At 40.0% G+C, this 16,776-nt stretch overlaps 1 long non-coding RNA gene across 1 annotated transcript in view; it reads left to right on the forward strand.

Moving 5' to 3' along the window:
• The window catches only part of LOC124551274, a 28,604-nt gene extending 12,579 nt beyond the window's left edge, over positions 1-16,025 (forward strand). Inside the window, exons 2-3 of the long non-coding RNA XR_006967799.1 lie at positions 3,560-3,784; positions 14,977-16,025. This is a non-coding gene — a long non-coding RNA (uncharacterized LOC124551274). The remainder of the gene's footprint in view (positions 1-3,559; positions 3,785-14,976) is intronic.
• The last annotated feature ends 751 nt before the right edge of the window (positions 16,026-16,776 follow it).

Here is a 16,776-nt window from a genome sequence, read left to right on the forward strand (position 1 = left end):
TACGCTGTTCAGTTCAAGACTTCTGCTCTCCACGGGAAGATGTATGAGGTGAATACAAGATTGAGTTGTGGCATGAGATGCTTAGGTGTAGGCAGAGAAGGCACAAATCTGTTTTGTGGCTTGATGAACTTGTCTGCCGGCCGGTGTGGCCGAGCAGTTCTAGGCGCTTCAGTCGGGAACCGCGCAACTGCTACGGTCGCAGGTTCGAATCCTGCCTCGGGCATGGATGTGTGTGATGTCCTTAGGTTAGTTAGGCTTAAGTAGTTCTAAGTTCTAGGCGACTGATGACCTCAGCTGTTAAGTCCCATAGTGCTCAGAGCCATTTGAACCATTTTTGAACTTGCCTGCACTAGTATCTAGGATCAGTGATTACAACAGAACACTTTTCAGTACTCTTGGAGTTGAGTGCAAGGATATGAAAGCAGCTATTGAGGAAGCTGTAGACATTAACAATGAAGGGGAAAAAGACATTGTGAGTCTCTTGTGACGAAACCTGGATGAAAAGGGGCAATACACTACATCGTGGTGTAACATGTCATTAGTGTAGATACAGGGAAAATCTTAGTCTTCCAAGTAATGAGCAAGTATTGCTCTCAGTGTGACACAAGAAAGAACAATGATGGCAGTGAAGAAGAAAGGTGGCAGCAGGAGCACAAGAAAGTATGCAGCAAGAAACTTGGGGCTAAGTGGTGGAATGGAAGCAGCGGGGACAAAACTAATATTCCAGAGGTCAGTTGAAAAATATGGTGTTAGTTATGTGAAGTTTCTAGGTAATGGACCTTCCAGTGCTTTTAAGACTGTTTGAGAGAGCAATTGTTATGGCTCTCAAAAACTAAATTTGGAAACCTGGACTGTGTGTGGCATATTCAAAAGTGAATGGGGGGTAGACTACTCTAATTGAAGAAAGAAATGAAAGGCAAGAAATTAGAAGGAAGTTCACACTTACAAAAAACCCATCGGGGGTAACTTCGTAGTGTGGAAACAATGTGCAAGTCGTGTGGGCAAATTCTTTCATAGACTTTCCACAGATGGTGATCCTCAACATTCCCTTTGTGACATATAGTGATGCAAATATCTTCAGGCAGAAGCCAGTGGAAAGCCATACACTAACAAACATCGTTTGCCACTTGCTGTTTTAGATGCTATAAAACTAACTTTCAGGTATCTAGCCAATCCTGAACTGCTGAAAAAATGTGTACACGGGAAAACACAGAATGTAAATGAGAACTAGAATCACCTTGTTTGGATGCGTTGTCCAAAAACACTATTTGTATCCTCAATTGTTGTGAACATCCCTTCATGTGACGTCTGTCTAGCATTCGATAGTAGAAATGCAGGTAAGGTTAAGCGCATGCAGAGACCGGCCTTCCATCCAGGTGCATTCACACTCGAGACGCACACAAGCATTGATGAAGCATTACTGGAGAAAGCTCAGGCAGCAGAAAGAAAAATGCAAAATTTGAAGTATCAACAATGTAGAAAAAGACAGATTGCGATTCGCCTTAAAGAAGACACGACACGTAAGTTGCAGACAGGCCCACCCAACCGCCCCCCCCCTCCCCCCCCTCCCACACACACACACACACACACACACACACACACACACACACAGCGAGATGCTGCAGTCGGCAGTCATGTGTGCATGAGACGTGCCTGCTACTCCAGGAAGACGAGGAAGAAAAAAAAGATTCAGGACATGGGCATCATTAGTCACTAGATGTACACCAATATTGTCAAAAATTTAAATAAAAAGTTTAAATGTCAATTGCCATAAACTGACTTTTCTTAGCTATAATGTACCTTTTTCTCAGGAACTGAAAAGCTAACATTCTGATATTTGCTGTAGTTCTTAAGATTACTGAATAATCCTGCTCAGCAGTTTTCCATTATATTTTCTCTGAGAAAAGTTCTCCTTTAAAATTTGAGAAATATAGAGCAGTCCCTGGTAACACAAAACTGAAAAATTAATTTCAAAGCAACTACGACCTTAAACAAAAATCGGTTCCACACACTTATGTAGATGTAAACTGTGAAATTCCACTTTTATTGCTCGAGTAGTTTACGAGAAAAGGTTATAGAAATAATGGTTCAAAATGGTTCAAATAGCTCTGAGCACTATGGGACTTAACATCTGAGGTCATCAGTCCCCTAGAACTTAGAACTACTTAAACCTAACTAACCTAAGCACATCACACACATCCATGCCCGAGGCAGGATTCGAACCTGCGACCATAGCAGTCACGCGGTTCCGGACTGAAGCGCCTAGAACCGTATGGCCACTGCGGCCGGCTAAACAATGGTAATTGAAAAATAAAATCCTTATAAGATGTTTGTCATGCATTGTCAACCAAAAACTGCACAGAATATCAAGCATTATGTTGTACATAATAGCCTCAAGTTTTAGTATTTTAGCTGTCATATTGTTGGAGATACATATGTGAAAGTACAAGAAGACATTTTGCCCTATGCCTGTCCTTAGAGAGTATCATTTTCTTATTAGTACTCTCCACATTCAGGAAGACCTTCAGGGTTTGATGATGATCATTCAGATGCTTGAATCCACAATGATCCAGGTTGGTGTTCTTGAGGACTGCCAAATGTGATGAACTATGATCATTTCACCATCATATGATATTTGCATGCAGGGGGGAAGGTTCAAAAATTAGCTGCATGGATACCACATGGTCCAAGCCAAAATCACAAAAATCAGTGGGTAGCCATATGTGCGTCTCTGCTTATTTATCGTCCACTGGCTCGTGAACAACACTGACCATTCCTATCCTGTATCGTGACTAGTGGTGAGAAAAGGTTCCTTTATGATAACGTAAGGAAAAGAAATGAGGCTGAGCCCAAATTAAGCAGCAACTCCCTGCGTAAAGACCTGTGCACATCCACAAAAAATAATTTTATGCATCTGGTGGAACGGCAACGGAGGGGTGTACTTCCCCGAGGTGTAACAGTCACTGCTGACGATAACTGTCAAAAACTGACACATCTTGCAGATGTAATCTGAGAACAGTGACCAGGAAGATGGGGTCAAGTGATGCTGCTCCACAATAATGCATGCCTGCATTCTGCTAGACTGACAGGAATTGGATTGGGAAGTCACACCACACCCATCTGATCTTGCACCCTCAGTTTTCACCTTTTCTACTCTCTATCAAACAACCTTAAAGGAAATTCATTTCTGGATGAAAATGTGCTGCAAACATGGCTCAACAAGTTCTTTGCCTCAAAACCAAATGATTTCTACTGCTGCAGAACTGAAATGTTACCCCAGACGTTGTAAATAGTGATGGAGAACATATTATTGACGACTAAAGACTGTTATGTGTGTCTTTTGTGTTTATTAAACTTATGGAAAAATGCTACGAACTTATGCACTAAACCGATACATTGTATTGGAGTTTAATTGCTTTTACTTTAAGATATTCATAATTTTTTGATTTCCATCAAAGATTCTCTGTTTTGCTGGCAACAACTGGAAGTAAAATCCATTACAATTTTCTCTACCAGCTTGTCCCCAAATAAACGACAGCACAATCGTGGTTTGTTTCAGATTGGACGTGACAGATTGCAGAACACTCGGCGGGGCCCTGTTCTCCTACCTCGTCGGGCTGCCGCGACTTCACACGCTTCGAATGGAAAATATGGCTTTTGCGAGGCTGCAACCGGGTGTGAGCAGCATCCTCGAATTGTCAGGTGTGCGCTGCCTGACATTCGATTATTCCGTTGTCGCTGGAGTGCCGTTTGAAAAGTTTCCAGAAAAGCTCGTCAATCTCGGGTAACAAAAGATCTACACCTGTTAGATTACCCTGCAATTCACACTGTGTGTTTGGCAATGGGTTCCTAAATATAGAGCATACCAAGAAGTGCTACAGAATGAGACAGTGCTTTAATGCCACTGCTTATCAGTATGACATCCTGAAGACACATTCCAGTTGGAAACTGCTGTCTTCCAGCCACATATTTGAGCCATCGTATCCCTGTACAGTTTTTACCCACCGTACTTCCCTCCAATAACAAACTGACAATTTGTTTGTGTCCCAGGTTGGGACCTACTGACAAATCCTTTCTTTTAATCAAGTTGTGCCATAAATATTTTTCTTCCCCAGTTTCTGTCTACTTTCTCCTTGGGTATTCGATTTACCCATCTAATCTATAGCATTCTTTTGCACCATCTTATTCCAAAAACTTCTATTCTTTTCTTATCTGAACTGTTTATTTTACATGTTTCACATTTATATGAGGCTTTACTCCAGCCAGAAAAGACTTCCTATGCTCTTTTTCAGAAGTGATTTTCTTCATATTTTCACTTGCTGCTTCACGTCTTCTCTACTTTAACCAGCATCATTTATTTTGCTGCTCAAATAGCAAAACTCATTCACTCGTTTAGTATCTCATTTCTGAATCTGATTCTCTCAGTACTGCCCGATTTAATTTGACTACATGCCATTACCCTCGTTTTACTTTTGTTGATGTTCATCTTATAATCTCTTTCCAAGACAGTAGCCATCCTGTTAAACTGCTTTTCCGAGTCATATGGTCCCTCTGACAGGATTATAATGTCAGCAGCAAACCTTTTCTCTGTCAGAATTAAAATGTCGCCAACAAACTTCAAACAGAAAACAACACAACTAAGAAATTAACAGGAAAGCTACACCTTAATAACATCATATTCGTATAAATGATTGACAGGTAGATAATAAAATGAAATTAAATTAAAGCATCGTCAGAAGAGCTCATAAAGGGAGCAGCACAGTACTGATCAATGAAGAGCAATATATAGAAAAAAAATCAAAGATTTCATCTGTGGTGTCACCGCCAGACACCACACTTGCTAGGTGGTAGCTTAAATCGGCCGCGGTCCATTTAGTACAAGTCGGACCCGCGTGTCGCCACTGTGTGATCACAGACCTAGCGCCACCACAAGGCAGGTCTCGAGATACGATATAGCACTCGCCCCAGTTGTACGGACGACATTGCTAGCGACAATACGGACGAAGCCTTCCTCTCATTTGCCGAGAGACAGTTAGAATAGCCTTCTGCTGAGTCCATGGCTACGACCTAGCAAGGCGCCATTAGCCTTACCTAGTTTGAGAGTTATCGTATAAATGTCTCAAGAAGAACGCTGTTTTCATCAAAGAATAAAAGTTAAGTATAAAGCAGCTACGTACTTTTCTTGCTACCATTCAATAGTTATCCTGTTCCAGACTTGACGCCAGTCGGCGTGTGTGTACGCGTGCCTTTCTTTCGGCTCCCTTCCCAGTGTGGCGTAGCAAGCTTGTTACGCCACATCATCATCTCCTTGAACAATATCAGAAAACTGAAATCCAATCCAGCAGCACATTTCCTGACACACATAACAAACAATTTCAAAGACATCAAACACATACTCACAGGTAAACAAAAACAACACATCACACAATAGAACCCAAAATCTCCAACACTGAGGCTGACCTGAGGTTCACAAACCCCTTATTCCAGTGAGGGCCATTATCAACTTGATGAATGCACTACCTACCATGTGGCAAAACACATGAAAAAATTGTAACACAGCAATATGAAATGAAGAGCAGCAGAACAGTGAAACACACAAATGAGTGCATAACACAAATAAAAGACTTACACATATCACAAACAGCACCTCTCATAATTTTCAACAAAGAGAATATGTACAACTTGATACCCAGTGCAGACACAATAAAACTAATTGAAGAAAATCTACTGACATTTAACAAACTACCGGCAGAAATGAAAAGACCAAAACCCTTCAAGCAATCACATCCAAAAATTACTTCCAGTTTGAAAAGGAATTTTACTTACAAAAAGATGGCCTTCCAGTGTGATCGTCAGTATCAGAAACATTGGCAAACATATTTATCAGCCACATAGAAAACACATTCTTTGATAAAAACATCATAAGGAAATGACACATAATTGTTTACTGGTACAGGTGGCAGGGGTAAAATACAGGGAACGAAAGGCTATTTACAATTTGTACAGAAACCAGATGGCAGTTATAAGAGTCGAGGGACATGAAAGGGAAGCAGTAGTTGGGAAGGGAGTGAGACAGGGTTGTAGCCTCTCCCCGATGTTGTTCAATCTGTATATTGAGCAAGCAGTGAAGGAAACAAAAGAAAAATTCGGAGTAGGTATTAAAATTCACGGAGAAGAAATAAAAACTTTGCTGTCTCTGATAGAATTACAATGACATCGGCAAACCTCAAAGGACTTGGAAGAGCAGTTGAACGGAATGGACAGTGCCTTGAAAGGAGGATATAAGATGAACATCAACAAAAGCAAAACGAGGATAATGGAATGTAGTTGAATTAAGTCGGGTTATGTTGAAGGAATTAGATTAGGAAGTGAGACACTTAAAGTAGTAAATGAGTTTTGCTATTTGAGGGGCAAAATAACTACATTTTATATCTTCTCTACTTCGACCATCAGCAGACTGGCAATGGCAAGGAAAGCATTTCTGAAGAAGAGAAATTCGTTAACATCAAGTATTGGTTTAAGTGTCAGGAAGTCGTTTATAAATAGTTTGTACAAGAAGAGAATAGAAGCTTTCGAAATGTGGTGCTACAGAAGAATGCTGAAGATTAGATCGGTAGATCACATAACTAATGATGAAGTATTGAACAGAATTAAGGAGAAGAGGAGTTTGTGGCACAACTTGACCAGAAGAAGGGATCGGTTAGTAGGACATGTTCTGAGGCATCAAGGGATCACAAATTTAGCATTGGAGGGCAGCGTGGAGGGTAAAAATCGTAGAGGGAGACCAAGAGATGAACACACTTAGCAGATTCAGAAGGATGTAGGTTGCAGCAGGTACTGGGAGATGAAGAAGCTTGCACAGGATAGAGTAGCATGGAGAGCTGCATCAAACCAGTGTCTGGACTGAAGACCACAACAACAGCAACAAATCTGTGGATGTCATAACCTGTAGGGTGAATGAACCAACAGAGTAAATAGATAAACTTCATACAGACATAAACAGCATGAAAATAAATAAATAAATAAATTCAATTCACCATGGAAAAAGAAACACAAAATCAAATACATTTCGTGGATATAACAATAAAGAGAGACAGCAGTAGGCAGACATTTGACATATTCAGAAAGCGAAGAGCCACAGATACAATTACACATGCTTCAACCAACTATCAGTAAAATAAAAAATTATCAGCCCTATGACATATACCACTCAGCCAAGAAAACCATGAAAAAGAACTACAACCATACAACTAATTGCCAAACAATGTTTATAAAATCCATATAGTGCAAAAGACTCAACCCCAAAATCAAAATATAACTAAAGAAAAATGAAAACAAGCAGAGAACACAAACACTTAAAAATGCCATAGACACTACAACACACAAAGAAACACAAACTAACAGACATAACTAACAGAAAGAAATGGCGCAATTTAATATACACACAGAATAACAAATACACTAGAGAAACAGGGATTACACATTGCTTATGGAATGAGATACCCATTCCTGTCACATTTACAAACAACAACAGACAAACCAGATATATACCAAGGAGTGTACCACCGAGACTGTATGCTCTTCCTAAAGTGCATAAAGAAGGTCTGCCTTTACGGCCTATAGTCAGTAATATTGACGCACCCACATATGATTTAGCCAAACATCTAGCTTCTTTGTTGAGACCATTTGTTGGCAAATGTTCACACCATATACGGAACTCTGCTGATTTTATTAATAGACTGGGGGCTCTCCACTTAAGGCGGGGTAGGACGTCAGACTTGGAGCAGGAGAGGCACCACAGGACATTTTATTTTCTGCTGTCTATACTTTTACAAATAAAGTCATAAAACTTTGTCAGCATGACCAGGAAGGATTCAGTATTCACAATCATAGCAGTGGAAGTGCAAAAATATAACAAAATGATTTTTTTTTTAGGTATGAAATTTCATCATTTTTTCGCTTACTGTTGGCTGCATTTGTTGCTGTAGGTACATTTTTCTTCACAAGTAAGAGAGATTCTTTGATGAATTTTGCACAGCATACAAACCGTACTTAAAGGTGTATGAAACTCTAGAATTTTCCAAATCTATTTAAAGCTGTGGTAAAAATTGAGATAATTAACTACAAAATCTAATTTTTTTTCTAAACATAAAGTATAAAACATAACAGCTCATTCATTTTTTCAAAAATTAAATAGATTCTAGAGTTTCAGACAGCTGTAAGTACGGTTTGTATGCTGTGCAAAATTCATCAAACAGTCTCTCTTACTTATGAAGAAAAGTGTACCTATAGCAACAAATGCAGCCAATAGTAAGTGGAAAAATGATGAAATTTCACATGTAAAAAAAGTTATTTTGTCATGTTTTTTAACTTCCGCTGCTACGAGTGTGAATCCTGAATCCTTCCTGGTCGTGCTGACAAAGTTTTATGAATTTACTTGTAAAAGTATAGACAGTGGAAATTAAAATGTCCTGTGGTGCCTCTCCTGCTCAAAGTCGGCTCGTTTGACGTCCTACCCCCCTTAAGTAGTTCGGATCTTCTAGTGAGTTTTGATGTAATTTCCCTTTTCACAAAAGTACCTCTTGCAGATTCCTTGATTCTAATTGGTCAACAGTTTGAATCAGACATTATGTTGAAACAAAGCAGTACTCTTTCCTCAACTTATTTTATGTTTAACCAGGAATATTATGAACAGTCTGACGGTGTCACCATGGGCAGCCCTCTGTCTCCTCTGGTGGCTAACTTCCTTATGGAGGATTTTGAGGAGAGAGCACTTGAATCAGCGGTCTGTAAACGAACTGTTTTTTGGAGCTATGTCGATGACACTTTCATAGTGTGGCCCCACAGAGAAGAAAAGTTAATGGAGTTTTTTCATCATCTTAACTCCATCCATGAGAATATTCGATTTACTATGGAACTAGAGAAAGATGGCTGCCTTCCATTCCTGGATGTTTTGGTTAAACAGAAGAGCGACGGCACTGTGGGACATTCTGTCTATCGGAAGCCCACTCACACTGATTTGTATTTGCATTTATCAAGTTGCCATCACCCATCCCAGACTGTGAGTGTACTTAAAACCCTTGTACACAGGGCACACACGGTGTCGGATGCAGAGAATTTGCCTATGGAACTGGCACATTTGAGGATGGTGTTCAGAGACAATGGGTGCTTGACCCGGCAAATTAACAGGGCCTTCTCAACTAGAGCCAGGAACCGGGAAGTGGATAAAGAGGAGAACGTCCCAGCCAAGTCCCTAGCTTTTCTTCCCTTTGTCGGAAATATCTCCTTCAAGATAGCAAGGATTCTTAGTCATTTTCATGTGAAAGTGGTTTTTTGTCCGCCTTCTACGATTTCGGATTTGCTGGGATGGATGAAGGATGATTTGTCACTGCGGAAGGCGGGAATTTACATAATACCATGTTAATGTGGTATGGCCTAAATAGGACAGACAATGCGTACAGTGGAAGAGTGTTGTACAGAACAACAACGATGCACTCACCTACTGCAAGCCAGTAAGTCTGCAGTTGCGGAACATTGTATTTCTAATGGACATTCAATGGAGTACTACAAAACTTCGATTTTGGCCACTGCAAAAACTTTTTGGACTCCATTATCAAAGAATCAGTGGAAATACGCATTGCGGGAAATCTAATGAACCGTGACAGTGGTTACCAATTGAATAATGCATGGAATCCCATTGTCTCCGAAATTTGCTAGAGACGAAGACCCCAGAAGAGTTCGATAGCTGCGGCCAGTGACAATACCCACGGCAGCTGAGTATTGCAATTCCACCAGCAAGGGCGCTGCCACTGGGAGGTGTGGCCCTATCTGTCTCTGCGACTGCAACGCATGCGCAGCATTACTATCAGTGCACTATATAAGATGGAGTTGAGAACGTCTTTGTCAGTCCTCGTTCGGCTCACCTGAAGATGGTTGGCAGTTGTACAGTCGAAATATCGTGCAGTGAAGTTTATGACGACTGGCTGCAAGCCCGAAATCTTTTTGAACACAGGAATATACTAGTTAGAATGCCAAGAACATGAACCAGTATATCTGGTGATGACAGGTGGGAATTTCAAAACAAGGTGGCGGTGGTGGTTGTTGGGATGTTTAAGGGGGACTAAACAGCTAAGGTCATCAGTCCCCCTCAAAACAAGGTATAAAGAACTTGTAAGAAGTTGGAAATATAAGAATAGCAATTCTACCTCTGCTGGATACCTGATAAAACAAGGGCATGAACTATCCAACATGGAACAGGACATGAAAATTATTAAGGTGAACAACTACAACAAAAAAACTCCAGACATTACAGGGAAACTTTCATATACAAAGAGTCCTTGCAATGAATAAGGAAGTACTTAATGAGAAAATCAATAAAAGCAGTTACTCACAGATCAGTCATTAAAACAATAACAGAGATGTGGAACATCTCTCTTCTCTCTCTCTCTCTCTCTCTCTCTCTCTCTCTCTCTCTCTCTCTCTCTCTCTCTCTCACACACACACACACACACACACACACACACACACACACACACATACACACACACACAAAACAAATGAAAAATATCAAGCCATACACACAACATAAACAAAAGACAAAAGATAAGCACACAGCGACAATTGGCATTACCCGTGGTAAACACCACATGGTGAACACATAGTGAAAGTGCAAGTGAGTTGTTGCAATAAAGGTGGGTGAAAAAATAACAGAAATCCGCCATCTGGATTATGGGGAACAAGCGAACACATCTCCAGGACCACACATATGAACTAGCATCAATGGAAATCATAAGTAACACCAAATGATAATTTAACCTCATGAAACTAGTGCTGTAAATGTTGTTTCTAATCGGAAAAACAAGAGAAAAACATAAGAAAACATAACATAGTAACATATTTGGACTACTACCTAATGCATTTTTATCATAGATATAAAAACAAATATGTATTTCAGGCCACTAAAGATGCTTCATAAATGAAAGAAGTGAAACGCATATGGCAAAAAACAAACTGCCTTTCATTTAGTTGCAAAGACACAACGTACCTCGAAGAAAAAATATTTCTTATCGCTGAACTTCAAAACCCTTTCCAAATTTTTTGTCCATATCTGTCACAGCTTCCCAACATTTCCACTGAATAATATTATGATAGCTGCAACCGTGTTTCACTCCCTTCTCAGCTGCTACCACCTTCATTTTATCTGCATCTTTTTCCACTCACATGAAGCATATGATACCACCTGGTGTCACTGTAACTCGATCCCATGGCTCTGATTTCAAGCTTCGGGAATCTGCGAGTCCAGTGGCTACACATACTCCTTATTTTTTTTTTTTCTTTTAAGATGTCTTGAGGCCTTCAGCTGCCATTCTCTTTATTTCCTGTACGATTGTACAATTTCGGCCTTAGGCCATTTTCAAGTATTTTTATGCATGATTTTTTAGTAGCAGATTATGTCATTCACATCATTGTTCCTGTGACATCATGTTATGCTCATAAAATAAATCCAATGTGTTCATGCTATTTTAGGAGCATGTTACTTTTGAGCAGTTACATTACATAACATTTTTATTGGTCCTTTTGATCATTTGTTGTACAAGGTATACTGTACAATATTGGACAGATCATTGTGATTTACAATACATGTTTTTAAATCATATAACAGTATTTAAATTGTTTTAGCCTTCATATTATTACAACTGAAGGTTCAGCTTCCATACATTATATTTAACGCAAATAATTATCTTTTTTCTTTTTAGGTATTTGGCAATAAATTTTTATGTTTCGAGATATTCATTTATACTATAATAACATTTTTGCAATAGATATTATGGACAGCAGTTTTAAATCTTGAAATGTCTTTTATTGTTTTAATGTTTGTAGGTAGCTTATTGTATAGTCTTGTTTGCTTTTGCAACTACTTGAAAGTAACACACTCCTAAAATAGTGTGAACACTTCGGATTTATTTTATGAACATAACGTAATGTCATAGAAGCAATGACTCATATGACATAATCTGCTACTAAAAAATCATCCATTAAATACTTGAAAACGGCTGCTGGTAAACCTTTTGGGATGTGAGGTCGTGGTCTGAGAAACTCTTCTGTTCCTGACGTTTTGTCCAGGACTGTGCTGGACGTCTTCAGAGGCAGTCCTCTGCCGAGTCTTGCCGACTGACTGGTCGGACGTCCGAGAGCGACATATATACTGTAGGAAAGGGGGCGTGGTCGAAGTAACACGTGATTAGCAGAGATAATCCTTGTCAAAGATAAAACTTAACTATCGATTGTCATCTTGTCAAAGATAAAGTTGTCTAGCGATTCTGCAGAGCTACTGTCCATATGTCACTAAGTTTCATTGCCTCCTCTTTTCTGTTAAAATCATCCTGATGCTTATAAATTTCAATGGCTTCTCTACTTAACTGTGGATAATAATTTGACGTTGTAAATAAAATTTCTGTTTCAGAAAACTTCACTTCGTGGTTTCCTGACTGAAGAGCATGCTCTGCCGATAGGAAAAATAGAGAAATCAGCTATAGCAGAGACTTTTGTGCTCTTTTAGCCATGTATTTACACTCCTCTTGGTAGTTCCAATATAAACTTTACCACACGTACACAGAATTTTGTATACACCACATGTCAACACAGGAGGGTGTTTATCCTTCGCAGATTGCAGCACTTGACTTATTTTCTTTGTTGGTGTAAAGACCGGTCTGATGTCATGTTTCTGTAAAATCTTACCAATCTGATCTGTTACTTTTTTAATAATACCTGAAAATGGCCTAAAGCCAAAATTGTACAATCGTACAGGAAATAAAAAGAATGACAGCCAAAGGCTACAAGAAATCTTTCAAAAAATTGCACTGAAAATTATAGACTCCTTATATGATGACTTTTGCTTGTGGTACGGCTATGAGTCCGTGGCCTTAGCTGAACGTCAACTTCAAGGTGTCGTACAGAGAGCCCATTCTTGGGACCTGTAGCACGGCTCCCAGTTTTCCTCCAATAAAGCACATATCATACATTTTTGTTGCCACAACACGGTCTGTGCAAATCGAAAGCTCTACTTAGAAATCCAGTGCCGTGAGATACATTGACCTTCTTCTGGGCTCCTATTATAATAGACACTGTTACACCATACCTGTCAGCTTAAAACAAGTTGGATGCAGAATCTCAATGCTCTCCACTTCCTTACGTCTTTTTCCACTTTTGTGTGTGGTTCGTACTGCACAGCTTATAACGGTCGTCATCACTCAGGTACTCTTTCCAGATGGTCCTTCCATTTAATTCTAAATTCATATATCTTATCATTTTTTTATTCAACTTTGAACTGTTTTTGTAATATGCATTTTTATTTTGTCTATTTTTGCGTATCCTTTCACCATTCATGGGAATCTCATTTCCAGCACTTGAATCTTATTTTTTAGTGCATAATGATTGGTATATAATTTCATAGTGTTTTTCCATAAGTTTAATAAACACAATAGATACTCATAACAGAGACTTTAGTCATCAGTAATATATTCTCCTTCACTGTTTACAACAGTCTGCCAATGCCGGTGTAAATTTTTGATTCTACGACTAGAAATCGTTCTTTCGAGACGAAGAACTCGTCGAGCCACTTTCGGAGCACATTTTCATGTCGAATTGAATTTCCTTGAAGGTTGTTTGATGAAAAGCAGAAGGATGAAAATTTTAGGGTACAAGATCAGGTGAATAAGGTGGGTGTGGAATGACTTCCCTACCCAACTCCTATGTAGTGTTTTTTGTCAGTGATGCAAAATGCAGTCTAGCATTAGCGTGGAGTAGCATCGCTTCACGCGGTCTTCCTGGTCGTTGTTCTCAGACTGTCTCTGTGAGATGTCTCAGCTCGTAACAATAAATATCAGCAGTGACGGTTACACCCAAGGGAAGCAATTCGAGGCACGCCCCACCATCACTGTTCCATCAGACGCATTACGTTATCTTTTGTGAATACGTGCAAGTCTTTGTACGGACAGTTGCTAATTTGTTTAGGCCTTAACCATTCGTTTCTTTTCCTAATGTTAGCATAAAGACACCATTTCTCGTCACCCGTAAGGATCGGTCGGAGGTGTTCACGAGTCAGTTCACGACGAGCGAGAATAGGTGCAAGTACGGCCACCTGTTCATTTTTATGATTTCGGTTTAGAGTGTGCGGTACCCATTTGCCCAATTTTTGAACCTTCCCCATTGCGTGCAAATGTTGCACAATGGTGGAACGATCACAGTTCATCACATTTGCCAGTTCTCAAGCACACTGACACGGACGAGTGTGGATTAATGCATTTAAACTATCTTCGTCAAGCCCCGAAGGTCTTCCCGATTTCAGGCAGTCACTAATGTCGAAACAATACTTCTTAAAATGAAAAACAATTTTCTTGTTACGCTCTGTCCATTGGCATTATCCCGATGTTTCTGGCCACCTCCACTGCTGTCCGAAAAGTTCAGATTTCTCCACTCGGCCCTCAGTTTTCTACTCTACTCACTATCTCAAAATGACAAAATGGCAATATGTGAATGCAAGTAGCAACAGCAAACTACAAAGAAAAACTGATAATCGCTAAATAAACCCGTAGCGACTGGATTACCGATAAGCAAAACAAAAACGCTATGAAGTTGTTCGCCAAACTAATGTTACACTTGTATTTCCTGCAGCCATTTACCCCCTTGCCTCGTTCAGCCCCTCTCGCTCTGGAACTGCTCCTTCCCTGTGCGTACTGCCACTCTCCTCTTGTTACCTACCCCCCCCCCCCCCCCCCCCCCCTGCACCCTTTCCTACCTCGTATCCCAGTATGTCACTTCCTTTTAGATTCTTTTCTCATTGTTTTCTCTGAGATAAATATGAGCCTCCATGTATATAATTAAATTTTCTGTTGTTCAAACATGCACAATATAGAGGTAACTCCATTGGATGGCCACGTTGTCACAGTAAAAGCAGTGTTTTCATTCTTATCACAGGGAGCTGGGAGTCAAAGAGTGTCAAGGTGACCCGAAGGCCGTAGAAGGGCTGGCCAAGCAGATGCCCGGTCTTAAAATCCACTGCGTCATTCGACCTTTGTAACCGGCTTTCTACGTGTCTGATAACGAGAGTGGTGCAGAACTTGAAGAGGAGGAGAATGTGTTGCTTCGCAGTGCAGAGGAAGCAGTGGATGACTGGAGAGTTGCAGTGATAGTTAAAGAGTGATAACGATGTCTAGGATTATAGCAGTATATCTGTTCTCTTTCTAGAGAATATATAAAACTGATATGATATTTATAGGGAACTAATTTTAAATACTGATTGCATCTCAGCTGGAATATTGTAACTGGGCCAAAATTTAATACTTCTCAACTTTTGTTACTAGACTGTGTGTCGTAGTGGACTGCTGCAGGCTGTCAGGTCGAAAATATTTATTTTGGGTGTAACGTCACATTAACATTGGTGGAAACTGTTTTGAAACAGGGTAATTACAAGTAATTGTGGAAGTGTGTAGAAAGAACGTAAATTATTTACAGTAATATTAGGAAAAGGATAGTGTGCAACTCAGTGGGTCATCTTTACACTGATTAGCAGACAAGTACAACGAATAGACTGTTATACATTCTAGCTTCTGGCCGTGTTCGCTCGTGCGAACGTACGCGTATTTTCTTTGCCGAAGGAGGCTCTGACAGAAAGCGGTAATGTGTAACAGTCTTTTAGTTGTGCCTGACTGCCAATCCTTTTCTTAAAATTGTTGATATTCCAGCCTGAAGTTTCCATTGTTTAACCATCTGCAATAGTGTTTGAATTCTGGCTTTAACGATCCGCAATGACGCTCGGTTTCTCGTCGTAATGACAGTGGATTTGAAACAACTTTTTCTTTACGAGATAAAGTGGCAAGACTGATGAGGTAGCCATTCTTAAATATCACTGGCTGGACTAGCATGTATTATTGTGTACAGTAATTAATTTAAAATAGTTATGAAATATTTGTTATCTGTTTATCCAAAAAAATTTTTCTTGCTTATTTATTCACTTTTTATTTGTATTATGTGCAAGTTTCATCAAAATAAATGTTCTCTTTGTGGTAATCTGAAGTTAGAAACTTTTGTCAGTTTTTATGAACTAGTGAAACAATAATAAATTAGCACCAGATACCCTATTATTTTAAGTGTCAATTATACAGGTATTTATCAGGTTACTACTAATTAACATTTTTAAACTTGGCGATACCACGTTCCATTCAGAGCAACGTACCCCTTGAGTTATAAGATGTGATCGACTGTGCTTAATTTATGTCTCTGTACATCTGTGTCATCAGAAAATCTTCTTTAAAGTAATTAGTTCATGGTTCATGTCCGGGAGAGGGGGGGGGGGCGGGGGGAGGGGGGGGGGGGGAAGGAAAGAAAGAAATACCCAGAAGGGGAGGAGGAAAAGAAATGAAACTTCACAAGTTGAGAGGGTATGTGATGTAGGAATGATTACAGAATGGAGTCAAATTTACAAAATCTTGGCAGTATGAGCCCACTTAACCAGTACGATGTCGCCCCCACTCTGGCCTGGATGCGTGCACTGACTTGGCTGGGAAGGATGTCGTACACTGGCTGCATCCTCTCCTGAGGGGAGCCGGCCCCCAGCTGGCACTGAGTACCCTGCGTACTGGCACTCGGATAGGCTCGATGCCCGAACTGGTCTCGCGCATCTTCTATCAGTGGCGAAACTGGCGATTGTTTTGTTTGCAGAACTCCCTCAATATCGTGCCGTTGTAACATTTTTAAACAAACCAGGTGGATTCTTTC

This window comes from Schistocerca americana, chromosome 9 (genome assembly GCF_021461395.2).
Source record: "Schistocerca americana isolate TAMUIC-IGC-003095 chromosome 9, iqSchAmer2.1, whole genome shotgun sequence".
NCBI lineage: Eukaryota > Metazoa > Arthropoda > Insecta > Orthoptera > Acrididae > Schistocerca > Schistocerca americana.